The sequence below is a fragment of the Artibeus jamaicensis genome, unplaced genomic scaffold, assembly GCF_021234435.1.
Source record: "Artibeus jamaicensis isolate MK-2021 breed Jamaican fruit bat unplaced genomic scaffold, CSHL_Jam_final contig_519, whole genome shotgun sequence".
Taxonomy (NCBI): Eukaryota; Metazoa; Chordata; class Mammalia; order Chiroptera; family Phyllostomidae; genus Artibeus; species Artibeus jamaicensis.
Window position 1 is genome coordinate 5,272,432 of NW_026521871.1, and position 19,733 is coordinate 5,292,164.

Sequence of the window (19,733 nt, forward strand, 5' to 3'; positions counted from 1 at the left end):
ATATACATCAAAACAAATGGTGAAAAGATAAATAGTCAAATTGCAGTTGTTCCTTGTGGTATCTAACAGCTGATTTCAAGGTTTTGTCTTCTTTTCCTTGCTACCATGTTTGGCTGAGATTACAATATGGTCATGGATCCATCAGCTGATTCACTGTGGTATAGACAGCACAAAAAGAGGCCCGTGAGACCAATCTGTCCCTTTTAATCAGGATATAATAGTGTCACCCTGCAGACTTTTGCTTACATCTCATTTTATAGAATTACTCCTAGTTGTAAAGGTACTGGAGAGAGGAAGTTGTGAATGGAGGATGGGTTGACCAATCAATGTTTGACAAACTTTCAGTCGCATTATCCAAATATAACTATTACCAATAAAAATGACAATATTGTGCCTACTATTTTTTCAATGTGTTTCCCCTCTTAGTACCATGATTTTTATTTTATGTTATTAGGTATTCCATTACAAACATAATTTTTAATGTTTAAATAGTATTCTACTTTATAACTGTACCATAATTAATTAAAACAATATTTTTGCTTGAAATTTATAATTTCTAGGTTTTACTATCACAAATAGTACATTAATCACATGTAGTACATTAATGAACATTCTTGTAGCTATATCTTTTCCAGAATTCTTTTGACTTTTTTTCTTTTATTTGGATTCTCCCTTTAAAACAATATCTGCAAATAGCAATATATAAATAAATAACCAGATACTTGGCTGCTCTCTTTAAACTGAGTCTGGGGAGAGCAATTGTTTAATAACTCAGATAACTTACATTATACCTGCAAAATGTAAACATATCTTACTGATTTGGCAAAATGAAAGAAGCAAGTAGTGAATCCAGAGATAGGATAGGGAGAAAGAAAGAGACCTGTTTTCTGATGGAATCAATTTAATCAGTTCTGTTAAAATGGCTTAATTGCTTTCACAGGTCTGGGTAAGGGGATCTGGCATTTTGTAGATAAGTTAATTTCAGATATATATTTTCTGGTGTTGTATTCCTTTGTATATAAATGTTGTCTTATGAGAGTGTGAAGGTAGTTCATCTCATAGCTCATCTGTCAGAAGATATCACAGGCATGTTGAGATTGAAAGCATGGCATCCACACCAGCTAAAAGCAGAGACTTTACACATGTGGCTTCCAGGGAAGTAAAAGTGAAAGTGCTGATACCAGCCCCACTTCTGCCATCATTGCTGTGGTCCTTGGGAGGGGATCAATGGCACCATTCCTTGTTTGAGAACTAACAGAGGAACAGCAAAGCTGAGCATAGGGCAGAAAGCTGTGGTACATGCTGAGTACATTACATCTTATAACAGGGTTTTAAATGTCAATGCTCTAATATATATGAGGAATCCTAGTTGCGAAGTTGGCCCGTATGCTTAAATTATATTCAACTTTGTTTTTTTTAATGTCACAAAAATAAGCTTAATTTTTATGGTGAAGTTTTTATGTTCTGCTTTGTGTTTTGTGCCAGAGAAATTGAGGGCAATGGAAACTGATGGGTGGAGAGGGTAAAAGAGCAGTGTTGACCTTTTGGTACATCATTCATCGTACTGCTTCATCTCTAAGTGGTTTTCTAGTTGGTCCTTATATTTGCTAATCTCTCAGTCTACATTTAACTCTCACTGTACAGGTGCTGACTGTTTTCATATAGATTACCTTTTCTTTTTTAAAATTTTGGTTATTGTTATTGGTATAGGAATTTCATTATCTATTAATTCCTCCATCAGAGGGGGCTTGTGGACAGAGAGAGACAGTGGGAATCACTCAGTTACTTTTTGCTGATCTTCATTGTGGCTTGTCAGGTTTCTCCTCTGTGACTGGGATGGTTTTCAGCACATCATTCACCTACTTTTCTTTGAGTCTTTTTGTTCCCAGTAAAATTAAGTTCTAAGATGACTATCTTTGGCAGTGGCTATAGCATAAAATATTTAACTGGTGTTAATTGTCTAGTACCAGGATACTTTTTTGGCCTCCATGTTGGTGAAAGTCCCAAAGGCGAAGGAAAAAAGAGCTTCTTAGTCCAACCCTCAGGCCTCTCAGTTCAACTGTGGGTCAAATTGTAGAGACTGTGGAATTCCTTATAGTTAGGGCTGTATCTGTATCTTGGACCCAAATTTGATCCATGGCTGGGCATCTGCTAGAATCAACCTCACCAACATGGTGAATGTCTATGAGCTCTTCCTTTCTTGATCCTTCTTCCTGACTCTGGCCAATTCCCTAGAGTTCAGAAGCACAGTTAATATTGAAGGCCCCATTAGGGCTTAATCAGCTGGCAAGATATGGAGGCCAGAATGGACTCATCCTGGCATCTGGTCTAGGTGAAGACACTGCAGGGGAGAAATATACTTTACCTTCTACCCTTATAAGGTCTTCTGACTGGTCTAATAATCAAATTGACATGCAAGAGATTAACAGGAAAAATAACCAAATTTATTATGTATGTACAGGCGGGGATTCCATAAGAATATCAGGCCAAAGACAAATTGGGCAGATAAGGCTGATAATGCCATTTTGAGCTAAGGAGTAAAGAGATGGGATGTGCTTTGGACTTCAAAAGCAATTCACAGGTAGATGAGAAGGAGCAAACATTTGGTAAACAAATTCTTGACATGCCACCCAGAAGGGAGTCTGACAAGCTAACTTTGCTAGTTCCTCCCTGTCTGCTGTGCTAAGTTCATATTACGCTAAGGCTATAACTCCCTTTAAGCAGGTTTTTCTACCTAAATATCTTTAGTAGGTAAGGGAGAGAGAAAAGGATTTCTTGAGTCTTTTGTTTTCTTAAAAATAATCAGCTTAAAAAATTCAGTATCCTAAGGAGGCATATTTTGGGGTGGCAAACTCTGCTCCTCCTTAATGGATAGATTCTGCTTTAAGACTAAGAGGAATCGACCTTTGTTTACCAGGAAATCTGTCCAGTTACAGTGCTGTGTTGATTAGCCCCACAGAGGCTATTTTCTTAATTATGTATTTTAGGGTCTATTAAACCAGGGCCTGTATTACCTTTCTGGGTACAGAATATTTAGGTATTTTGGTTGCAATTAACTAGAAATTGGGAAAACTAAGAGACAGGAACTAATAAAAAATGTTTTACTGTTCCTTAATTCCCCATTAAATACAGTGTCAAGAAATATCTAGACATTATCAGAACTCTGCCTGTCCCCTGCCTAAACCTGAGATTCTTTTACTAGGTAAGTGATTCTGGGCCCCAAATTGGCATTCCTCATTTGGTTGATGAAAACAGATTGACAGAGTTGTTGCTGGTACATTTGAAGCCAAGCTTCTAAGGGTATGATGATGAGGTCATTCTGGATGTCTGTGGGTGTGGTGGGTGGAAACGGGGATGGGTGACCCTTTTTTATGGTTTTTTAAGGCACAAATTATAGGCTTGTCGCTATAGCCAATCAGCCACAACCTTACTTTTACCTCATTTTGGATAATGAAGAACAAATTTCTGTATTTTTGTATAGAAACACACACAAAAAATAAGAAATGTGATTTCTAAACAACAGCATCTTTTAACAGGAAGTTTAAAAATCATAGATTTTCTTCCTTTGTTAGAGACAGAAAACCAATTTTGGGGGAAGGGACACTTAGGTCCCCAAAACAGGCAACAGTAAAAGTCCATTCATACCAGATGCTTCTTAGGAGAGGTAGTAGTTCCGACATGATGCTGATATTTTAGACTCGTGAAGATGATTTTTCCCAAGTATCTTATTCCATAACAATATGGTAATGAAGATGGTCTGGGAAGTGGCAGAAATAAATTTAAATGGAATCCTGTTTTTGAAATCCTGCTTGTTGAAAATGCTGATGCTATGGAGCATACCTTCTCTTGCCTTCTGGCTCCAGACCCGCAAACTTACACAGATACACTCCTACACTTGCCCCTTTCCCTGAAGACTCAGAGGTTAAGAAGAATATTGTCTCCCCAAACTTATTTCCCTTTGTTGTCCTATATGGTGACCACTAGCCATATGTGTGTATTTACATTTACAGTCCCTCAGTCACATTAGCCTCATTTCCAGGGCTTGTTGGGCACATGGGACTACTGGCTACCTTATTGGACAGTGTGGATATACAACATTCCATCATCATAGAAAGTTCTGTTGAACAGCACTGCTCTGATACTATTGGCTCTGTTACTGCTTTTCTGTCACCCTCTGCTGTGGTGGCTGTTTTTTCTCAGTGTCTGGAGTAGAGTCAGTGTCCTGTTTCATACTCATTGTCACTTGAAGACAGCTAATTTTCTCTTCATCTGCAGAAGCACTTCTAAAGCACATGCCTTCAAACTATCCTCCTGTTAGTCCTGTGTATTCACTGAAGATTTTCCCTGCTAGTTAGCTCTCTAATGCCTGCCCTTCTCCTGCAATCATTCTTGGTAAAAACATCAACACAAAATGCTCATGTCTGGCATCTCAACTGCATATATCTCTTTCTTTACCTTATGGTCATACCTGGGGACATACGGCTTTTATGCACTATTCATTCTCTCTCTCATGCCCTTGCTTACTTCTGCATCCAGCTGATAGGCTATGATTAATCTCTCCTTTGCTCATCCTTAGTCATCCTCATCTGGTAAAACCCTGACCTTCATTCACTTAGCTTGTCTACTTTGGGCCTGAGTGTGAATGAATGCAGAAGATCACAGAACTGGGCCAATGGCTTTCAATCTAGGAAGTCCCACTCGTCTTGGGAGTAAGTGCTGCTGTCCTTTAGAGTGCAGGCACTGAGGATGCTAAATGTCCTTCAGTGCATGAGGCAGTGCTAGTCAATGAAGTATTGCTTCATCCTAAATGTTATAGTGGCTTCGTCAGGAAACACTGTGCTAAACTTCATGTATTCCAAAGCATTCCTCTCTGATCACCACCTCCTGTCTTTTCAGGGATGTGAACTCATGTGACACTAGCATTCCTACTCTAACAGGAGTTCTTTGACCCCTTGGGGCCCCTAATCTATTGACCTACAACTTTTATGCACTATTCATCATCCCTCTCATGCCTTTGCTTCCTTCCTCATCCAGCTGATGGGCTATGATTAATCTCTCCTTTGATCATCCTCAATCATCCTCATCTGGTAAAAACCTGACCTTCACTTAGCTTGTGTACTTTGGGTCTGAGTGTGGATGAATGCAGAAGAACACAGAACTATGCAGGACTGCCTTACTTTAAATTTACGTCCACAAATCTCAAGTGGATCCTCTGCTCAACTGGGCAATTCTACATTATTTACCTAATATTTCTGCTCTCAGAGACAAATTTTACACCTTTGCCTATACCTCAGACTTCCAACTCCTATCCTCACTTTCCCTGCTCCTCTGATTCCCTCATTCATGTTCCACTGGGGAAACAGAAACAGCGAAATACTCCATCTCCTCCGGCAAATCTACATGCCTATCTGTGTCCATGCCCACCACCCCATCTCCCTTTTTGCTACTCTGTAGGAACTGTATAAAACCCTGCAGTAGCACCCCATCTTCCTCAAAAACAAATCCAATCCTTTTGACTCTAGACTCTAGGCCTTTCCAGGTTTGGTTCATGCTTTTTTCCTCACCTCATCTTATCTCATTCTCTTGTTTTCTCCCCGTGGTCTGTTCACACTGATTTTCCTGCTGTTCTTTGTACGTGCCAAGCTTATCCCACCTCAACATCTTTGTATTTGCTTTGTGTCTGTCTGCAGGTCTTTCCCTGAGATATTGCTCTGCCTTCCCCCCTCATAGTACTCAGGTTTCTGTTCAAATGACATTTCTTCACAGAATCCTTCTTTGACCACACTGCCTATAGTAGTTGTCCTCTTTCCCATTATTCTCTTTGTCCTTGCTCTGCTTTATTTTTTTCTTCACAGGACTTATCCCTAATTGACATCAGATTAAAAATTTGTGTTAATTTGTTTATTGTCTGACTATAACTTCCATGACAATTTGGGGATTTGCTTGTCTTGTTTGCTTCTGTATCCTCAGTGCCTAGCTTTCAGGGTACTTATTGATTAAGCATTTAACACATTTTTGATAAATTAATAATGAATAAATAAAGCTTACTACCGTGACAAAGACTCCCTTAATTTGGCATGCCTTTACCACTCTGAGCCATGTGATAACTCAATTCTCTCAACACTTTTCTCTGAAAGATTGGGAAACCTTTTGTATAATGTCCCATATTATTAGTTGGCTTTCATTCTATATAAACACATAATTTACATATTAATTCTACCTTTGTTTTTTTCTCATTAGCTCATAACAATTAAAATAGACCATTATTCGGCCACACTCAGAGTTTTTATGATGTCATATAAAGTCTCTATTTATTAAATATTTTAATAAATAATAGCCTTATTCAATAATAATTTCAATTGCATGTCATCTCCACTGAAGAGCACAATGGCAGATGCCAGGAAGTTTTAGCAGTAGGACATGCCAACCTAACAACCAGATGTGCTTACTGACACACTGAAAGTTAAAAGCTGTCACTTTAGGTGATCGTTTGGTGCCAGTGACACTGAGAACATAGCAGAGTCAATGGGAGAAAAAAAGACAAACTCTGGCACTGCTATTGGAAAGCACAGCTCAATTATCAGGTTGTCACTGAAATTTTTTAGAATGTTATTGGAATAAAACTACAAATTTAAAAAAGTATCAGAGAATGTTTGGAGCTATGAGGCTTTGTTTTTGCATTTCAGTGAGAGACATTGACCTGCAGGGTAAAGTTCAAGTTTCTTAGCTTATAATGCTAGACCCTCATTTAACTGGAGGGTAAATTGTAGTGGAAGGTAATAAAATGAAATCGGGGAGAGAAAAGACACTAATGCAATTGTCTGAGTAAATGATGAGAGGCTAGGGTAGGAAAGAAGTGTCAGAAAGGAAGAGGCAGAATGAGAGCTGCATTAGGAAGGAATGAAAAATAATGGGGAGAGAGTACAGAAGCGTCAGAGGTAGATAACAAATGTAACCTTTTATGTCCATGTTATGGATAAAAAAAATAGAGTAGTGGATTGCACACCTGAAATTGGGAATTTTGTGTGTGTGTGTGTGTGTGTTATTTGTTCAAGAATTCATTACTTTGTATCATTAAGAAAATAAAGTTTGCCACTGTGTCTAAATGACTTACTGAGAATAAGTAAGTTATGAATCTAAGCTAAATACAGCAATGCTTGCTGTGGTGTGCAAAATTTGGTACATTTGGATAATCCATGACTTTTGAGAAATTGTAGGTCAATATGATCACTGAAATAAGGCCAGATATATTGGGAATCACATCAAATATAAAATGATTCATTTTATCTGTTAATAGGCAAAGATTTTTAAGTTTGATGGGGAAGGGAAAACAGCTATATTCTCCTTACAAACTGTTTACAAAAGATATACCTATTAAGGATAATGGCATGGGAAAAATAAGAGAAAATAGACAGTTATTGATATAATATATCATGCAAATACCTTTCGAAAGGAAACTGTTGACACTGTTAATATCAGACAAAATATATTTTAAAAGTGTTATTGCAGATAGAGAGTTATTACTTAATGATAAATAACAATTTACCAGGCAGATTATATTAATCCTGAATCATTTAAAAAATGTATAAAGTAAAAATAGACAGAATCACCATGAAGTATTGAGAATATACGTAACCATAATTGGGAGTTTTAAGACATATCTTTCAGACAATGGTGAATCAAATAAACTAAAACAAAATTAGAAAGGGTAAAGAAGATTTAAGTATTGTAACAGATTAGCTTGATCAAATGGGCATACATAGAACTTTGATCTTTACTAGTAGAAAATATACATACATAGAAAGCCTTACCACTGATGAATCATATTTATGTTAACTACATTTTTATTTCAGAAAAAAGAGAATGAGGAGGCCAAAAGCCAGTATATACACATAAAAAAACTGTACATTTGGAAACTCAATATTGTACTTCTCACTAAGTCTCAAGTCAAACAAAAGTGATAATGAAAATTATTAGATACTTTATTTGAAATCTTTTTTTTGTTCCTTTTTTAATTTTTTAATTAATTTTATTTAGTTATTTTTCAAGTACAGTTTTTTTGTCTATTTTTCCCATCCCAGCCTCCCCCGCCCCTTGCTCCCCACCTCCCTCCCATTTCCACCCCCCTTAGTTCTCGTCCCTGTGTCCTTCCTATTTGTTCCTCCAAATCCCTCCCCCCTTTTCCCCTTAACTTCCCTTCCTTATTTGAAATCTTATAGCATACAATTAATGAGGTACATGAAGGGAAATTTATAGATTCACAAATGTATATATTAGAAATGAAGGAAACTGATTATTAGTGATTTCAAGCATTCAACCAAAAAGCTATAAATAGGAGACTAAGCCAAAATAAATGGAAGGGATGATACAAAGTGTTATAAAAACCAGTGAAATGGAATACAAAGGAAGAGTAGATCAACAGAGCAAAAGATGATTCTTTGAAAGACTAAGCAAACACATAAACATCTGGCAAACTTGATCAATGACAGAGGGATAGAGAACAGAGTAGTGTTAGAAATGAAAGGGGGACTAAATATAGATACACTATAAAATAAAAGGTCAAAAGGATATACTACATATAACTATATAATAATATATTTGAGAATGCACATTCTAGTAAATAATATTGTCCAATATGCTTATGATGTATACATCCTCAGCTCATGTTAAAAGAGACTGAGAAACATGATGTCTATCTGAGTTGAGATTGATCTTGGATTCCTGGAATGGAAAATTATTCATTTGTACAACAAATAATTGTGTACAGATACTGTGTATCTGGAATTGTGCTGGTGTCAGCTCATATTTTCATGTGGGAGATGGACATTGAACAAATCATTACAAAAACAGATATTTATAATTTTAAGTGCCATATAAAAAAGGTTAGAATATCTACCATGGAACCTAATCTTATTAGGACTAAGGGCAGATAAGCAAAGTTTTCCTGAAGAAGTGACATTTAAGCTGTGACCCAAAAGATGAGTAGGAATTACCCAGGCTAGGAGGAAGTACAGGAGTCCAAAGATGGATCATGGAGTCGGAGGGTAGAGAGGTGTGAGATTCAGTTTCTACAACTGCCATTGGAACATGGTAAGGATTTATATAAGCCAAATACATTAAATTCACAAATCTCTGTAAAGTGCAAACATATTTTTCCTTGTTAATAGCTTTATGTAAACATTTAGGACTATAATCTGTAGGGAACGTGTAAAACCATATGTGAGAGGAAATAAACCAACTTCATTCAGAATAGTAATTGCTTCTAGAAGAGGGAGAGCAGAGGGGCCTTCTGCATCCATCCCTTGTTAATGGCTATTCCCTTCCTGTAAGAAAGTGTAAAGTTAACCACAATTACTAATTTGCTAATTTCTTAATTTAAGTGTTGGCTTTCTCTGGAATAGAGCCCTCAATTATAAAACATCAGGGGAAAATTATGGGAGAGAAACCGAGAGATGCCATTCTGAAGGCAGCAATGGTTTAGACAGTACTACTGAAATGCGAGGAGGGAGGTGCTGATATGATATTGAGAGTAAGGGATTAGAATTTCACTGTCCAGCACAGGAGCCCCTAGCTATATGTGGCTATTGAATACCTGAAATGTGGCCAGTCTGAATTGAAATATTCTGCAAGTATAAAACACACACCAGATTTTGAAGACAGTATTAAAAAAGGAATGTAAAATATCTCAACAATATCTTTATATTGATTAGATGTTGAAATAGGATTGTGGATATATTGGATGACATAAACTATTATTAAAATTAATCTCATCCATTTATACAGTATTTATATAGTTACTAGAAAGTTTAAAATTATACATGTGGCTCACGTTATATTTCTATTGGGTAGTGCTGGTTTAGAAACTTTAAAGCAATTTAACATTCCCACAACAACCAAATGCATTTTTATGGTATTTTGCAAATGGATTATCAACCCAAAACATATCTGAAATGAAAAATATAGCCAACTACAATTCCATCGCAGATAGCTTGCAAAACACTGCTTTAAGCCATTCATATCTTCCAGAGCATTTCAGCCACTGTGCTTTTATAGGAAAATATGTATATTGTTGATTTCTCAGAGCTCTGTGAAATTTCTAGAAAGTGATTATTAAATTGATTTGTCCCTCTGAGTATGAAAAAAGTGATCAGTAAAGATGTTATCATATAACCCTCAGATTTACTTGTATTTATTTAAAGTTACATAACTTGTATATTGGAGTTGGAGAGAATATAATAAATACTATGGTACGGAATCCATTTATAAAAAGTTTAATTGAAGGATCAGTTTGTCATCAGCTAGTGGTTATTTGGAAAATTAAAAACCGAAGTGGGGATAGAGAAGCTCATACCTCAAATTAGTTACACTGAAGTGTTGATAATATACTTAAGTAATTGTCTTCCTTAGGTTTCGTTCTATAAAATTGACTTATTTTTTTGTCAGAATGGGTTAGACTTAATGTTGGACTTAGAGGTTGGCACAAGTAAGCTTATGATTTACAGGGCAATTTTTCTCATCAAAACCTGGACAGAACCATTTATTTAAAAACCAATATTTATTTTATAATGGGAAGATGGAGCAGATTAAAGGAGCATAAAACCATGATAAATTACCCAATCTTTATCCCATAGAAAATCTTTTAAATGGCTCTTAAAGTAATGGCAGTAAAACCATCTCATGGGGTTTGTATTTGGATGCTTTTCTCGAATATGGTACAGTCATGTAGATTAAAATCTAATTAACAAGGAATTTATAAAAATCTAGATGTAGTCTGCATGATTATTTTTCAGTAAAAAGTTCAATGTGTTTTTCCTTAGCCTTGTTTGAGTCTTGCTCATGCATAAGTAAAGGGATGCTATGTAAAATTCTTAGCTGTTTCAAATCAAAGGCCCAAGAAATGAAATATTTTTTAGTCTTTTTACTTAATAATCAATTTTAATTAAATCTTTAAGAACATGTATATTTATATTTATGATAGAATACTATACAAGAAAGGAATTTTTATAACACCTCATTTTTTTATTCCCAGTGATTCTTAGCTAGTATTCATTTCTGTAGTTAAAAATAATGGAACTACATTTCTCCAGCAGTATTTTTTAATATTAATCTAATGATAAGTAAAGTAATATCACATACAACCTTTGGACTGAGGTAAATATACTAAAGGGTAGAAAATATTTGAAATGATAGAGATCTGTTTGTAGTTATGGTGAATTTTATATAATAGAGCTTGTGTCCTATTATGAAATAGATTCTATTATGAATGTGAAGCTAATTGTGACTGTCTAGCTAATTGCAGAGTCTGGGTCAGTTGTCAAACTTTATCTGTAGAGGATGAGAGACTACAGATTGTAGACTTCCAGTCTCTCTTCTAACTCTTCATTTCTGCTCTTATTGGGTGAAAGCAGCCTTAGGCAATATATAAACAAATAGGTGTGTGTGTATCTTTTGATCCAACAATTCTATATATAGGAATGTTTCCTAAGGAAATAATTGGAGGTTTTGGCAAAAAAGTATGTACAAGAGTATTCATTATAGTATTAGTTTATGATGTGGAAACCTGCTTATAAGTCTTGGTTAATTAAAAGAAAAACAACAAAAAAGAATTTATTTTTTTGAAGGTTTTATTTATTTTTAGAGGGGTGAAGGGAAGTAAACATTAATATGTGAGAGGAACATTGACTTGCTGCCTCTTGCATTCTCCCAACTAGGGACCTGGCCCACAACTCAGACATGTGCCCTGACTAGCAATCAAACCAGTGACCTTTTGGTTCTCAGGCTGTGCTCAATCCATTGAACGATGCCAGCCTGCACCAAAATGGAATTTAAAGTGTGATCCTATTTTGAAATAATGTGTGTATGTGTATTAAGTTGAGATATGTGGACATACTAATAATCAACTCATTCTTTATTTGCAAAATGGAAATTTTGTATGGTCAACCTAAGATGAATATGTAGAAACTGAAAGATTTTCCAGCTACAATTTTCTGAGTGAAAGAAATAGAGTAACTTTTAAAAATTATTTTTCATGTATTTATTTGTTACAATGAATATATTTTCATTCACAATGAGAAAAATAATGCAGGTTTTTTTTAGGACAAAGGAAAGACTTTGCCATACAAATTGTGGTTACTCAGTGATGGAAAGAGTGTACGTGCAGTCCTCTTTGGAGGAGATGGGCCTCCTACGAGGAACTTGGAGCATTGTTTTTCTGTTGGCAAGACTGTTCCTGTTATGGCAATGGGTCCATAGAGCCGCAGCCAGGATGTGCTGCGTACTCTTTCCCAGTGGTGACTCTCTCCCCCGTGCCATTCAACATCAATGCATCAAATCAACCTTTCTTGTTCAGATGCCTTACACATCAAATTGCTCTGTGATTAGGATTTGGCTTCAAATGGAGTACACTTTCAGGAAGGGGATGTACTGATCATTCTGACATGTGTGTGACAGTTATATTGCAAATCATAGAATTTTACTTGGACATTAATTTTACGTGCTGGTCTTATGAGCTTGTTTAAAGAAGTGCACTTCCTGAGAAATGGATTCTGTACTGTGTGTTGAGAACACCAAGGTCAAGGTATCAAAACTAGAAAAAGAATTTTCTAAGGTTTTCATGACCTTTAGTTGGGCCTCTCGGTAGGGAGCCTGTGGCCCTTTCCCAGACAACAGTCTGCATTGCTGCACAGTGGGATACCTGATTCTTTTCTTATTTGAGACTTTGTCCCTTTCCAAGTTTCAAATTCTGCAATTATTTGATTTTTCTCTCTTCAGCCCTTGTTTGCTGTTTTTCTCATTGCTTCTTGTCGCCTCACAGAAAAAGAGTTGAGAGACTATTGCGCAACAGACGTTTTGATGCTGGTATTAAACTTTCTCCTGGAGTTCTCATTGGATGACATTGATTTTTAGTGCAAAGGATGCTCCCTTTGGAGCAGACCTGTAGAGAAACAGAGTCCCTTAGGCCTGTCTGAGGCTGGGATCCCCATGTCCCAGTGGCAGGGTTTGGCATTTGGGTGAGATTGTGCGACATGCCCCTGATGCCTGGAGCTTCTTGCAGTGACAGTGAATGTGAAGAGAAAGCAGCAAACAATTTCTCTACCTGAGGGGGGCAAATGTTTTGTGAGCTCACATGTTTGTTCTCCTCAAAACTAAAACTGCATTTCACTGTATTTTGATACAAATGTTCTACTACACGTTAGGGATAATTTCTGCTTCATTTGGAACAGAAGTCAGAATGATTGTATTTCCATTAGAGAAAATGAAGAGGCCTTAGTAACTGACACTACTTCGTTAAAGAGAAAATATTCTTCCAGTAGGCAAAAGTTACTGGCTAAATACAACCCGAAATCAAAGATCACCCCTACCAATAACTCTTATGTCAGCTTCCTTTTTCGTGATTTAACATGGGTCTGTGGAGTTTACATTTCTTACAAAATATTTACCCATTTTCCCTTTTTAGCAGGCGGGGGAAAATCCTAATTCAAGACACATTCTTCTGTCACTTTGGAGGCTGACTGGGGATGAGAGCTCTTTGTATTTTAAAAAATCCCCAACACTGTTGGTAAAACTGCTTACAGAATTTGAGGTTTCATGTCTTGAGGAAGATTTAGGCCTGATTTTTAAAAGACTTCAATTCACAACATATTGATTGCATGCATCACTTTGCTTAGCAATTCAGTTAAGTCATTTTTAAAAAGTCAAATGAATACATTTTGGCCTCATCAATGAAGTGTATCAAGAACCATTAAGTAGTGAAATGATGTTAAGAAAAATAACATTTCATTTTTACTTACATTGGAAAAAATGAAAATTACCTTCTTTCCCTTTGACTTCATGCTACAAATGTTTATACATTATATATTAAACATTTATATGTCTATGTGAGGGGAGCTTAATTTGTAAATCTGAATGCTACCAAAACGACAATTAATTTTAGAAAATTGTCAGTCAGCAGACATGCTGGGCCTAGAATAAGATGATTCATTTACTATACAGGCAATAATATATGTTGTAAAATATCAGGAGATAGTCACACAGAAAGGGGGAAAATGAATGTAGATCAATAATTTAATTTAGTTCTGATCTGGCTAAATTCTCTATAGCATGGTTCATAATTTTTCAATGAATAGACCCTTAACATTTTATACATAGTGCCTCAGTTTTGTATTGATCTTCTCTAATGTATTCTTCATTTCACAGAAAGAATATCCTATCTCAAATCTTTAACAAAAACACATTGTGTTGGCCTGCAAATGTTAACCAAAATAGTACAAACTATTCATGTTATTTATTCTGTTTCAGAACTACATTTTTACCATCTAAATAATTAAAAAATTTAGAAGAGAAATGAGTGGTAAATGGTTACTTGGAGGGCAAGTTCATGGAGTTCTCAGTTAATAGATTCTTAGTTTTTTTGATTACTTAATTGCTTATTAAAAGTGGAACTCTTGATGTACTCTGTATAGTGTATATTTATTCTGTAAAAAGTTATTAATTTTTAATGGAACTAAGTGGCTGCTTAGACAAGGGATCCTAGCTATTAATCAGAAGGCAAGTGATTGACTGACTTTCATGTTCATTAATTATATAAGAAAGTTCAATTATAAAGGTTTGAACCAGTAGGAGAAAGTGACCTATACTTATATACATGTATTTGCATTAGTACATTTTAGTACCTTATGCATTTGTTCATTTAAAAAATATTTAAAATTTACTATGTGCCATGAACCGATGACTCAGTGATGAACAAGACCATCAGCCCCTGTCCTCATGTAGCTGCCAAAGCAGTGAGTAAAACAGAAGTGTATCTATACTGTGAAGGTAAGTGGAGAGTTCTGTTGAGCAGTTTAGGAGACTGTTTTGCTTTACTCCCCTTTACACAGAAAATGACTTTTTTTCTGCACAGATTTCCTAAGTCTCCTGGAAATTCTATCTAGCAAATTTTAATTGCCATCTGAAAAATATTTTATTTAGAATGATAGAATCTTGGTTTCTCAGAGCTGGAAAAGACTTGAGAAGTCCTTCAGAAGCCACTGCCCTGGGTTCCCAGACATCAGCCTGGGCACACGGACACCCATTGGGAAGTGTGCTCAGTAATGGGATCATCTCTGGAGTGTGGGGATTATTTGAAAGTTCTTCCAGATAATGAATTGAGCTTATTCCTGCATATTCTCTTTATTGGTTCCAGTTTTGCATCTTGGGCAAAATTATGAGATCACATTTACCCAACATTTGGAGCACTTATCTCAATGTTCCACTTACTTGTATGATGTTTCAGTATGACTCTGTTACCTTGTGAGATGTATGTGTCCTGACAGCAGATTTGTGTCTGGTTTGGCTCACCGTTATTTCCCTAGCACTATGACAGCACTAGGGAACCAAGGAATGAATGTTCTGTCTTGTTCCAAAAAGGCTTCAGGGAACAATACATGGATTGAAACCTTACATAGTATTCCATTAAATGAAAACAGTTGTCATGGTTCTCTCCCTATTCTAGTTTTTCTCATTCTCAGGTGAAGATTCTCATTTCTTTTAAGTATTGGGGGAAAGTCATCTCCCTCCCAATGCACTTCACGTTGTCGATATAAAAAAGTGCCAGTCTTACCAGCGGATTTGGGAAGACTTCACAGAGCAGGCACACAGGTACCCTGAACGAGGCCTGAAAGGCTAAGAAAGTGTTCTCTGTGTCAGGGAGGCCAGGCAAGGCAATGTCACAGGCACACTGAGAACAGCGGTGTCAAACGCTCAGACACCTCTCTCAGGCATTTTACTGGGCCATCAAACTTCCTAGATCCTCTTTGGGGAATTGTTTTTCTTTCTTTTTCTATTACCTTCATGAACTTCACAATTCTTTCATCTTTATCACTTATCATCATTGTCTCAAAGCTTGAGACAGAGCAGCCTGAGGTTTAGATAGTCAGTGTTCAGATCTGGGTTGAACCCACATTTTCCATGGCCTTCAGCAAGGTAGGATACTTTATTGAGATTTAGCATTTTCTTCTTTAAAATGGAGAAAATAATCATATTGACTTTATAAAATCATTGTGAAAATTATCAGAATTATTATAATAAGTACCTAACACCCTGTAACTATTATACTTGTCCCTTCTAGTGAACTCCTGCTGTAGCTCATTTCAGATGGTATCTGTCCAGAGACCCCTGTATGTGCAGTGGCTCAGACATATTTCCATGGATACTCCAACAACAATTAACAGAGGGAGAACTCTTTCAATTTCTTTCAAGTTCTCAGTCCAGTGGATTTGCGTTTTTATTTCTTTTAGCCTCCCTGGGCATGAGAACCAGTGATTTTTTTTTTTGGATAGAACTGTAAATGAATCAGATTTGACACATTCCTCTCCTTTAATTTCTCTCTTTCCCGTCTCCATGTCTCTTGGTTTTACAAGGGTCTGGATTTTTCAAATCTTGCCTCTCAGCTTCGTCTGGATTAACAAATGTACTCATTTCAGTCTGGTCAAGATTTGTCTCAATAGGTTCATTGCAGATTGCTGCAGCTGTAATCAGTGTTTACAATCTGATGACAAGTTGGAGATTAAAGCCTGTCATCATTATTTAATTAACCTCAAATTAAGCAGTTTCTGGTACCATTCCATACTCTTCCTCAAGCCCAGGAGAGCTGCTAAAACTGCCTGGAGTCCTGATTCTGGGTTGGGACACTGTAAAGCAGGGACTTGCTTAGCAAGGGCTCTGAAGAACAGCAAGTTTGATCTTTACATGGCTGTGGCTGAAGCTAGGCAGTTATTTAAAATAAATGTCAAGGAGGGGGAAAAAAGAAAGACATTTTTCTAGTTCCAAGGAGCATGTAATCTGTGAACTGCAGAGACTGTAAACCAAAAGGTGTCCCAGAGACAGGAAAAAAAACTCTGGCCCTGGCTGGTGTGGCTCAGTGAATTAAATGCTGGCCTGTGAACCAAAATGTTGCTGGTTCGAGTCCCAGCCAGCACACATGCCTGGGTTGCAGGGCAGGACCCCAGTGTGGGGTGCATGAGAGGCAACCGCACACTGATGTTTCTATCCTTCTCTTTCTCTATCCCTTCCCCTCTCTCTGAAAATAAATAAATAAAATCTTTTAAAAAGCCCCTCTGTTCTTAAAAATTGAAAACAACCTTATTTTCATTTTACAGAAGTAGTATATATCAATAGTAAAATTATAAATGGTAATCGTAAAAGAAGAAAAAAAGAAGAAAGTAAAAATCATACAAATTCCTACTTTTCATATGTACTTTTAGGTCTTACCTGAGCTGTCCAACTTGGTATCCACTAGCCACATGTGATTTGTGAATATATAAAATATGGCAAGAGTGAATTGACATGTACAATGAGTGTAAACTACATATCAGATTTTGAATGCTTATTATAGAAACACAGTATGTAAACTATTATTTAAACTATGTTTGATTAATTAAAATAAATTACTAAATGAATTTCACCTACTTGTTTTTAACTTTATTTTAAAGCCAGAATATTTATTGTGCAAATAATCATTGAAATCCTTAAGATGAACTGGACACTGCAACAGCAGTGCTCTTGGGTTTAGATGTTGTTCCTTCATGGAATCTATGTCTGAATCTGGGGTGTACAATTTTTTGTTGCCTCATTCAAGAAGTCCTGGCAGTATTTAATCTTTTTAGCCTTGGTGCTCCAGTTATACTTTCTCGTCCTCTGGGCAAGTAGCCTCAGTTTCCACAGGTAGACTTCTGAAGGCGGTAGGTCTTCGAGGCACAGCAGTGGTACAATGTGTGTGTGTGTGCGTTACTGCTATGCTTTGTGGATGAGGATGCTCCCTTTGTCATCTCACTTCTTCAACTGAGACCAAAGAGCTGTTCTTAATTTTCTAATGTGAATTCTACACATATTAAAATTGTGTATGTGCTTTGTTGGACAGGGCTATTTTACACCTTTTCCTTTGTGTACCTTTAAAGTTTTTTTTAAAAACAAGTGGATTATCCTCCACACAATGCTGTAGCCTTGTTTTCTTCAGTTGGTAATGTATTGTGAATATGTTCATGCCATGAAATAGATGATAGGGTGTTATATTTGATCATTTGTAATATTTATTATATGATGGGCCATAATTGATTAGTCCAGTCCCCTATTGTTGCATACTTAGGTTATTACCATTTTTTAAAAATTACAAATTATTCATCAACCTACTTGTAACCTACTTGTAATATCTTTGGGTTCATCTTTAATTATACTCCTAGGATTTGTTTTTGGAAGGCAATGAGTTGAGTCACAAGCTTGCTTTGTCATGTTTAAGCAAATTGTTGTGTAGAAAGATGGCACCAATTTACATTTACTCCAGTGGTAAACAGGAATGCTCAGTTTACCTCATCTTTAGCAATACCAGCTATCTTCTTTGTTCTTAATTCTCATTTTATTGAGCAGCATTGTTATGGATTTGCCCAGCAAATTATGGAAAAAGTATTAGTGTTGGTAGCTTCTATACTGGTGCTGAAGATGTGTCAAATGACTTTCTTTTATCCATCAGTTTTAGAGCATTGTTTCACCAATCAGCTATTGAACATCTGTAATGTGTCTAGCACTGCCCAAAGATTTGTAGAAGGCATGGTAGCTGACTTCTGGAAATCCCTTTTACTTAATACTTAAGTTGGAAGATGAAAGAAGAGAAAATAAATAGGGTGTGGGTCATGTGAGTCATGATACAATATTCCCGGCACTGTAATTGACTTCCTAGTATATGATAGACTATCAGTAAGTACTGTTGAATGGATTCATAAATAAGTGTATGATAATAAGCAATGGAAAAAAACAAAATAAAGGAGCAATTATTTTAAGATGGGGCAATTAGGAAAGTTTGTGTGTTTTTATTTTTTTATATCATAGTTAAGATAGCAGAGAGGAGGGATAGATAGGCCTAAACATATTCAAAGATATTGTTGTTGGAGTAAAAATTATGGATGTGGGGAGTGAGAGAACCTTGTAGGGGGAATGGTGGCATGGTCTGGCCTGGCTCTACTTGTGCGTGTCTATGTCTGGAGGTGGGGGGTGAAGGGTGTCTCCTGAAATCTTAAGTGGTAAGACTGGCTGCATGGGAGGATTTGGGTGGCTGATTTTGGGAGAGTGATAGAGGGAAGCTAGAGAGAGAGAGACATACCAATGACTAGAGGCCACCTTCCTTTCTGTGGCAGAAAATAGATGACACACTGAGGAAATGGAGGAGAGTTTAATGAAGGAACTATTGACAGAAGTGTGCGTAGAGTAAAGGGAACCAAAAAGGATGGTAGAGCATCTGTGGAAAGCCTGAAGGGGCAAAGGGAGAGAGAGAGTTACCTAGTTAGAACCTTACCTAGGGAAGATAGGCTTCCTATAGGAAGTAGAGCCATAGGGAGTGTGGTCCTGGGCACTTTTCAGAATTCACAGCTGTGCAGTAGGGAGTACAAGGAAGAGAGAAGAGGTGGGGAATGAAATTCCCAAACTCTTTCTCCACCATCTGGTTCTCTGATGCTGCCACCATTGTCTTAGCCCAATAGAAGCCAGAGGGTGTGGGAGCTGAGTCTGCAAAGGGCTGTGGAGGAGAGGCCACCAGCAGGGCAGAGAAAGGACCCAAAGGGGTAAATGAAGAAAAACCTATACCTTCTCTCTGGGGTGAGACCCTTTCTGAGCTTTGGTTTTCTCATTTATAAAATGTGCAAAATAATACCGACTTTAGAAGGCTGTAACGGAAATAACCAAAGGAGTATACTTAGCACAATGCT

The 19,733-nt window shown here is 36.7% G+C and overlaps 1 protein-coding gene across 4 annotated transcripts in view; it reads left to right on the forward strand.

The window, feature by feature from the left end:
- FHIT (fragile histidine triad diadenosine triphosphatase) overlaps window positions 1–19,733 on the forward strand; it is a 1,463,343-nt gene that overhangs the window by 267,791 nt on the left and 1,175,819 nt on the right. Inside the window, exon 3 of one of the 4 annotated variants that reach the window (XM_053668986.1) lies at window positions 3,133–3,202. The exons of the other annotated variants lie outside the window; for them this stretch is intronic. The gene's annotated coding sequence lies outside the window, so the exon portion shown is untranslated. The remainder of the gene's footprint in view (window positions 1–3,132; window positions 3,203–19,733) is intronic. 4 annotated transcript variants of the gene reach the window in all.